Source organism: Parus major, chromosome 8, assembly GCF_001522545.3.
Source record: "Parus major isolate Abel chromosome 8, Parus_major1.1, whole genome shotgun sequence".
In the NCBI taxonomy this organism is placed as follows: Eukaryota; Metazoa; Chordata; class Aves; order Passeriformes; family Paridae; genus Parus; species Parus major.
In genome coordinates, this window is record NC_031777.1 from 1,657,532 (window position 1) to 1,666,190 (window position 8,659).

Consider the following 8,659-nt stretch of genomic DNA (forward strand, 5'->3'; position numbering starts at 1 on the left):
CCGAGCGCTGCCTCAGCCTTTCCGCCTCCCCTCGGCAGCAGCGCGGCCCCCCGGCTGCTGCTCAGGCTCGCCTCTGCCCCTCACCTACCCTCAGCCGTTCTGAGTCTCCATCTCCCTCCTCACTCAGCCTTCTCCGTCTCCTGTCAGCCTCTCCTTCCTTACCTCCCCTTAGCCAGCCATCCCACCTCTCCTTAGCCTTCCTCCCCTGCTGTCGGCCTTCCCCATGCCCTGGTGCCCCCCAGGCATCCTCCTTGCCTCCCCTCTGCCATCCGGCTGCATCCCACGCTGTCCCCAAATCTCCCCGGAGCGAGCAGGGTTCCTCGGCCACTGCAGCCCCCAGGGAGATCCTTTCATCTCAGCGTGTCTTCATGGTGCTGTTTCTCTCTCTAAACCTTGGGCCGGGTGACCCACTGTGGTCCCTTCCAATTGAGGAGTGCTTCTGTGATTCTCTGCCGGTGCAGAGCCTGTCCAAGCTCATTACACAGCTTCCAGCGGTGCCACATCTCACACTTGGTGTCCCCTCAATGCCCCACACACCACAGCAACAGCCAGCAGAGATTCCAAAGCCATCAGGACCACCATTCCAACCTAATGTCAGAGCGTTCTGGCGAGGAAGGACTTCCCCAGCCCCTTTCTTCCTTCCCTGACATCTGAGTCTCTCCCGTGTCTGCAAAGATCTCTGCAGGCATCAGCTGGTCAGCAGGCATGGCCCTGGGACTGGGCTGGCCTAAAAATTTGCATTTAAAAATGAATAAATAAAACTGGGTGATTCAAGAATTTCTTGCATGGCAAACGGCTTCATCAGATTGTCTCTCAGAGCAAAGGATGTACCAGGTACCTTGTAGCACAACAGAAGATGTGTCTAGTCCCAGCTCCTGACTGGGGAAAGACCCATCAAGTTCATTGGAGAGAAAAAAAATATATAAGGCAATTGTTTTGCTTCCACTCTTCCTTTTTAATGAAACACTTTCCAGTGTTTTAAGCAAAACACGACTTTTCATTTTGAAATTTCCTTTCGAACCATTAAAATGTTTTAAAGCGGTTGAAGGCGCAGTGAGATGTTTTGATTTTTGTCGCTCTGAAATGTTTCACTCAACACGTTCTTCATGTGTCTTGATTTGCCAAAATTTTTCAAAGGTTTCTGCTTTCTCGCCCAAGACAGATCCGTATATTTTTTACTTTCCTGAAAAGGGAAAAAAAAAAAAAAAGGGGGAGAAAAAATATTATCATCTCCATGGCTCCACAGGAAGCAGAAATATAACCAAGAAACGAAGAGCCAAGGGACTCCTCTCCAAAGGTCCAAACTTTCAGACACTTAGTCATCCCTCCACTTGCCTGCTCACATACCAAGTCTAGACATTTGCTGTCTCAAACCCTGGCAGGGACTCTCCCACCCCCACAGGTCACCCCAGAGTCTTTTGGGTTTAATTTTCAGCGGCTCCAAGGACAGGCAGTGCAGCAGAGCTGAGCGTGCACAGCGGGAAAAGGAGCAGGATGACAGGGACATTGGGGACTATGGGATGCAGTGACCTGCTGACCCTCCTGACTCTTGTTTTGAAGATCCTTCCCTGTTTTCTGAGTCACAGTGTGATGCCTCAGCACATCAGGCCGGAGAAAGCAGGAGCCAGGAGACCCTCCAAGCTGTTCCAATGGGAGCATCCCAGCACAGGACCTTGGAGGATCTACGTGCCAGTGCAGAAATGGCCAGGATTCTGCCTCTGCCGTCTGCTGGAGTCTGTAAAATCCTTCCTGTCAGAGATAACTAATCCTGAGGCCTTTACAACACCTCTCCTGAAAAGCACATTTCATTCCTCTGTCTCCTCCTGCCTTCCAAGTGCATGAGATTGCAATAGGTATTACCGAAAATATTCCCCATGGGAGCCGACACTGGACTCCCTTAAAACCCAAACACCATCACCCCTCCTTCCCCAAGACACAAGTGAGCACTATGCTCTATTATCTCTACACCCACTAAATCTTTCTGAAATAAAGAATAAACATTTCCACCACACATAGTGTAAGTGTATGTGCCAAGCTGCCTCGCTTCCTCTCCTCTGTGGTTATTATAAAGTGGTTTTGTTTCAATGGCGTAGCAGATGGACAGCGTCCAAGTCTGGCGTCCCCACTCCCCCCGAGTACGTCCAACGCTATCTTTGGTTTATCGCAGATTCCTGCAGAAAATGTTTATGGGAGCCTCTTGTTTAAAATCTTGGCCGCATCACAGCGCAATTCCTATTATTTATTAAATGAAAATCAAGCTGTTGTTAATGCACCATTACTGTGGCAAAGTGGAGCCCTTGGAAACGAAGGCCAAACACTCTCTCCTGTTCTCTGAGCGCGAGGGAAGCATCCCACTGTCACCGTCGCTCAACACTCACGAAGCCCCCGGGATGAGAAGCGGTTTCCTGCTCTGGGACTCCTTAAATATTTCCTTTTTTGCTGAAGAGAGACTCCTTTGCTTTGCTGCCCCAAACCTGACCTCCCAGAGCAGACAGCGCACAGATCATACCTTACACCGTCAGAGGGGCTCTACCTAAGACACCGCTTTGGTCGTGCCCTTCTTCCTTCACCACGACCAAATTATTCTCCTCCCTCTTCTCCAATTTTCCCCTAACAGAAAATTTTCCATGGAAAACCCAAAGCCCTTTCTACTTCCCAGACAGCCACAGTCCCTGTAACACAATGAGCGCCACGTAGATGGTCTCTTTTACATTGAAACGTGGCAGTGTTTACATTCCTAACTGGTTTTCAGAGGAAATTCTACATTTTTCCTGGAGACGTCTTGTTGCTTTGAACCGACTGTTTATTTGTCAATTTTGTCATTAACCTTCTTCCTTACTCCTTTGGCTTTTGATAAGACAGAAAATGTCAAAGGGACGGGAAATGGGCTCAGAATGATTTCCCCTGGCGAAGGATCCCAGTCCCCAGAAGCAAAGGGAGTTTTCTCATCAATTTGAGCAGAGACACGGCTTCACTCCAGGTGCCAGGTTAAATCAGCCTTCAGGTTTTTGCAGGTTTTGTGTGTTAGACTTTAGGTCTTCTGGAGGGATCTCAACCTGGGGATCTCAAAGCCCTTTCAAAAGAAGCTAAATACCACTGATTCCAGTAAAGATGGGAAGAGCCAGAAATATATTCCCACTCATTTCATTCCCTTCAATCCATGTGTCACACCAACTCTGCCATGGTCATGGTCTGTTCTTTTAAGGAATACATGTCTTAATTAATACATTGCTTATTAATATTACCTATTCATTAAATTATCATAAATAACCTGACCTCAGGCAAAATCCTACAACCACAAGAGAGGGGAACAAATTCTATTCACACAAAATTTTGTGTTATGTAAATTGTTTGTTACTTATTCAAATACAAGTAACAAAATTCCTACCACCAGAAGTTTACCAAAAAGAAAAACGTCTTTTCCCAATAGCTGACATAAACATGTAAGTGCTACCAAACATATTTACATGTTAGAAATAGATGGTATAATTACAATGAGTTATAGCCAATATTCAGACTTTCCCTGGTTTAAATGCTACCTTCTGATACAGCACAGCACATCCTTTAATTGTGGTCACGTGCTCTCTCTTAGAGACTGCTGCAATTTTTTTCCACAAAAACGTCTATAATTGAAAAGAAAATGGCATTGTTTGAAATAAATTGTCTACCCTCCTAGAAATAAACAGGTGACTTCCCCTACAGAATGCCCTATTTCTGGGACTACTATATCACGGCAAGCCATCTGCAAAAATCATTTTGGACATTTTTCCAGACCCCAAACTTGAATTTCAGCAAGGAAATGCAGTTTTTCAAGACAGAAAAAATAAAAAATAATAAAAAAAAAAAAGTCCAACAGGATTTTGAAAACAAGTCAGGTAAAAGCTATCAGTGGAAATAGCAACAAAAGCAGTCATAGAGTCCTCCAATAAAAGCAGGTCCATTCCAGACTCAACAAAAAAGGTCTTTTACCCTCTTTCAACCACTACTGATGTTCCTCAAAGGATACAAATAGCTGTTAAATTCACTTTTATCTAGAGAATCTCACATCTGTGCAGTGCTTAAAGAAAGAGAAAAAGCCACATTAGAGGTACGAACACACGACTGTATTCCACAGCTTCTCCATGAGCCCTCACAAGTCGAGCCTCCTAATGAGACCTCCAGACCTCTTCACCACCATCAAGATGGGCTCTCTTCTGTGGGAAGCCCATTTTGAGATGATTTACTGGGAAGGTTTATCCCCAGCCTTCTTGTACAGACAGGGACGTGGAGAGCCAAGAGAAAGAAGGGCCTCACCTCTGGGAACCACCAGCACGAACCAAGGTTGTCACTCCAAGGTCTCATGGAATGCCTGCTTTGGTCACAGTGTCTGTGAAAGAAATCCCTGCTGCCTCATGTGAACTAGAGATAAGCAGAATGACTTTCTTTGCATCTCAGATGCAGACTCGTGGTTTTTGAATATTTTGGAATATTTTCCACCATGCCATCTCCCTTCAAATGGTCTTTATGGAGTTCATTTGCAGTCAGGAGTTGGTTTTCCTCTCCTGAGTTTTCCATGGATTTCCCAGGCTAAGGAAGGCTGTCATTGAAGAGGTTCAGCCACGTGTTTCTGGTATCACCTTCATAAAAGGGGGTCTAAGGCTGACCCCAAAGACAGTTCTCACCAGCCCTGAGCTGAGGAATAGAACCAACACCGTTGGCCCCTCTGCATAGCACTAGAGCTGGTGAGAAGTGTCCTCCCATGGAAAGATCTGCCAAGACCTTTGCTGCTCCCTGAGTCAGGGCCTTGCTATCCCATGCTGCTCTCAAGCTGGCCATCAGCACAAAGCTCTGAGCGAAGAGGTCACAGTGTGGGACGTGGGTCTCCGTGGTGGTGAGCAAGCCAAAAGCTTCAATTTGCTGAAATGCTTTTCCATAAACCTCCCCCCGCCCCTGCTTGGCTTGTGCACAGATTCCTTCAGTCTCTCTCCTGGGGGGGTTGACCCATTGTTCCTATTATCAGCTGTCCCATCCTTTTTGCACAACTGCTGTAGTTGGACCTTAGCCTTTCATTTCATTTTCATTTGGCTTCTTCCCCAGCTTCCCATATTTGAGCATTTTGCTTATTATCAGTCAGGTCCCTTCTGTACTTTGCCCAGCTCCATTCTACTAATTGGTTTGAGTATGGACCCAGCATTCCCTAAAGGAGAGTCACCTCCCTCACACAGCAGCACTGCTGTGTGCTCCACACCTTCCCCAGACTCCCAGAGCAGGAGTGACAATTCCTCTCCAAAAGGTGCTGGTGTCCTTGGGCTGAACGGGTCTGAGACAGTGATCGATATAATCACTGATATATGATTGTGTCCCATATTGGTTTTTCACAGCCCAGGAAACACGTCCCCTGGCTGGCCCTGAAGGTTGTAGGACAGATAGGCTTCAAACCAGACATCCATTTTCACTGTTGCTTTTATCAACAGCTTGCCCTGTAATATCCCTCTATTGGACACCACCTTGGGAAGCACCCACTTTGGAATACCCAGCAGCCTAAAACCAGGATGTTCACTTTCATTCCCGTGAATTGAAAATATTTGGATTCTAGCATGGTCAGACGAACCAAAGCTGCTTGCACCACCCTTGTCAATGACCTTGTCTTTCCAGAACACAAGTCACCACTACTTCCATGTGGCTCCCAGGTCATAAAGAGGTGTCAAAACCTCTTGCCTCTCCCTCCTGACTACAGGCAGCGCTGCAAGAGAGAATAACCACAAATCACAGCAGTAGCTCTCCTGTCCCCAGACCCAACCCAAGTTCACCAAGGACTTTTCTTTGCTTGGTCGACTGGGCAGAAAACCTGCAAAGCTTAATTTCTTGCCATGCTTTCCCAGGAGGAAAAAATCTCACCTCGAATTGCTGTCAAGTCGCATATCGTATCTCACCCCAAAAAGACTTAGGCAGGTTAAGCCCGGAAGAAAGAGAAACTATCAAAGGCTGCTTGTTTGATAAGGCACACGTGCACTCCAGCAGCACCTGGTTACTGTGGGACATGTGGAGCTGGAAGCTGGGCTGGGGGAGCAGCTTGCCCTTCCTAGGCATTGCTCTGCAGAGGGGAAGCCAGGAAGGGACAGGCTGTCACCGCCTCTGAAGCAGAGCAAAGCCTGCAGAGCAAACACTGCTCGCATCTTGCAGTGAGCCCAAAGCCACCTACACTCACATTCCAGGAGTGGCACAGCAGCCCCATCAGCTCAGCACCTGCTGGGCAGGGAAACCCTGAGAATGGAAAGGCAAGTTCACTGGGATTGTGGCCTTGGAAGGAGGTCCTGCTGAACCAGAGGTGCTGTTGGACAGTGCTCTGGAACAAGCCTTCAGCCTCCCACACTTGCCTATTTAGCAGCAGCTTCAGCCTTCCCAGGCTTGACTTGACAAAAGTCAAGGTGTCCAAGGGATGGGGACTGGAAAAACAATGGTGGCATTGTGGTTCTGGCAATAGGGAAGACAAAAGGACACAAAACAATCAAAAAGCTGCTGGCAACTCTAACATGCTGCTTTTCCCCCAGTCTCATACAGGGGAAGGTCCTCAAAGGATGTAAATTAATAAATCTCATTTGAAGCAGTACCAATTTAACTCACAGTAAAGACCTGGCTTTCTAATTTTCAGAAGTCCCAGTTTAACTCACAGAAGACCTGGATTTCAAGGTCCTGGCTGGGAAGATCCCACTAGGCTCACATTGCCCTGGCCTCAAATAAAAGAGCTGAAACAACTCCTCTGTTCCAGGCTGCCCAGCCCCTTCTCCCAGCTAGAGAGGGTTGGATAGTCTGGGTCTGGAGCAATGCAAGAATCAGGACAGAGAGAAAGACAGCGACAGAGTCCAAGGAGGAGCAGGGAGGAGAAGAGTCCTGTTTCCATGGAACAGGCAGATCCAGGAGCTGGGTGGGAATGGGGTGGGAGGAAAGAAATGGGAGCAGGGTGCTGGGAGCTGCAACCTGCGGTGAGAGAGGCAGAGGCCATCAGTCCCTCTCACAAGTGACATGCCTGACCTGTGGCCATGCCAGGGGTGAGCAGCAGATGCAGAAGCATCAAAGGGCCATCAAAAGTGTCCTGTACTTTCTCCCCAGGCATGCAAGGCAGTGTTTGGCATGTTAAACCCCTCCTAGGCCAGGCCTTTTACTGCCTCTACAGCAAATCCCCGAGCTCTGCCCGGGTCTGCTGAATTCCAGTTAACCCCATCTCCCTTCCCAGCCTGCTCAGTGCTTGGGGCTGGGAATACAAACTCTTCCACAGGGAAACACTCTGAACATCCAGCCCTTTCTATTCCCACCTCTTCCTCCCATTCAGCTGGGACAGAGCCGGGCTGAGAAGAGCTCTCCCCATGAACATCAAGGCTCAGGGTAAAGCAGTGAGAGCCGTTCCTAGGGCTTGGGCTGGGGAGTGGGGAAATGCCAGGCACGTCTCCTGACACCTCAGCAGCCTGCCAGTCTTGTGACCTGAAATCAAGGCTGTCAGGGAGTGCTCAGAGCTAATAGCAGTGGTTATTTGCATTCCAGCAAAGGGGCTGGCTCGGCAGTCACTGTTCCAGATAACAAGAAAGGGAACTCCTTGCACACACTGGACACATCTGGCCAGCTGCAGCTGCTCCTGGGCAACGCCGTGTGGTTGAAGTCAGTGAGCAAAGCTCTGTGAGAGACAGGAGCTCTTTAACCTGCACAAAACACTTGTGTCAAAGGCAAATATTATTATTTCCAACTTTTTTGTTTTGTTGTTGGAGCCCAGAGGAGATGACAGAGAATGTAATATGGAATCAGAGGCACCCCTTAAAACAAGAAATCAATGTATCTAGCCCTCAGCTGATGTAGAACTGGATGGATCCTTCACAGGGGTAGAAGAATGGTCTTGGCTTTGCGTTAACATTGCAGCAGAAAAAAAAAACTGTAGTGGGACACAGGAATCCTTTCAAGAGGGACTAAAGGGGAAAAAAATCAAATTTCTGAATCTTCCCATTAGACAAGTGCTTCTGCAGGAGCATCTCTTCCCACTTGCTCAAGCACCCTTCTCGTGGCCAGGGGGTGGTGACGGTGTTTGTTGCACACACAAACCCCTCGCAGGCTCTTCCCATCCCGTTTTGGGCAGTGCTTCTCTGCCTGTACCAAGAGCAAAGTGAAATCACCTGAAGAGTGTCGCTTTAAAAGCCACGGAAGTGCAGAGAGCAGCACCAGCAGCAGTCAATAGCAATTTCCACCGCAGGGTCGATACCATCTGATGGCTGTGTAGCTGTAAAGATTGTTTCACACACATATCAGGAGGTGGGCAGGGGCAGGAAAAGTGGAATTGGTTTTAATGATTGCAGGATTCAAAGTACCCCTGGCTCCCTCTCCCTCTTCTTTCACAAGAAATACACGCACAAAGAGTCAGAAATCAAATTTCCAGCCCTGTCAGTTCCTATCACACCAGCTCCCCAGCTTGGACTCCTTCCCAGTTTGCCAGGGAAGCTTCTTCTAATCCATTGAGGAAAGCATTACTGGGAGAAGGAGCTGCAGTCTGTGCCCAAAGTTCCCTGCAGCCTCAGGTCATTAGCTCCACTGCTTTGGACACCCAGCTACAGCAGAAGAGCAGCGTTCTCAGCTTCAGACCCAAAGGGTTTTCCAGATCAGGGTAATTTGTACTATTTTACCTCCCCAGACAAGATCA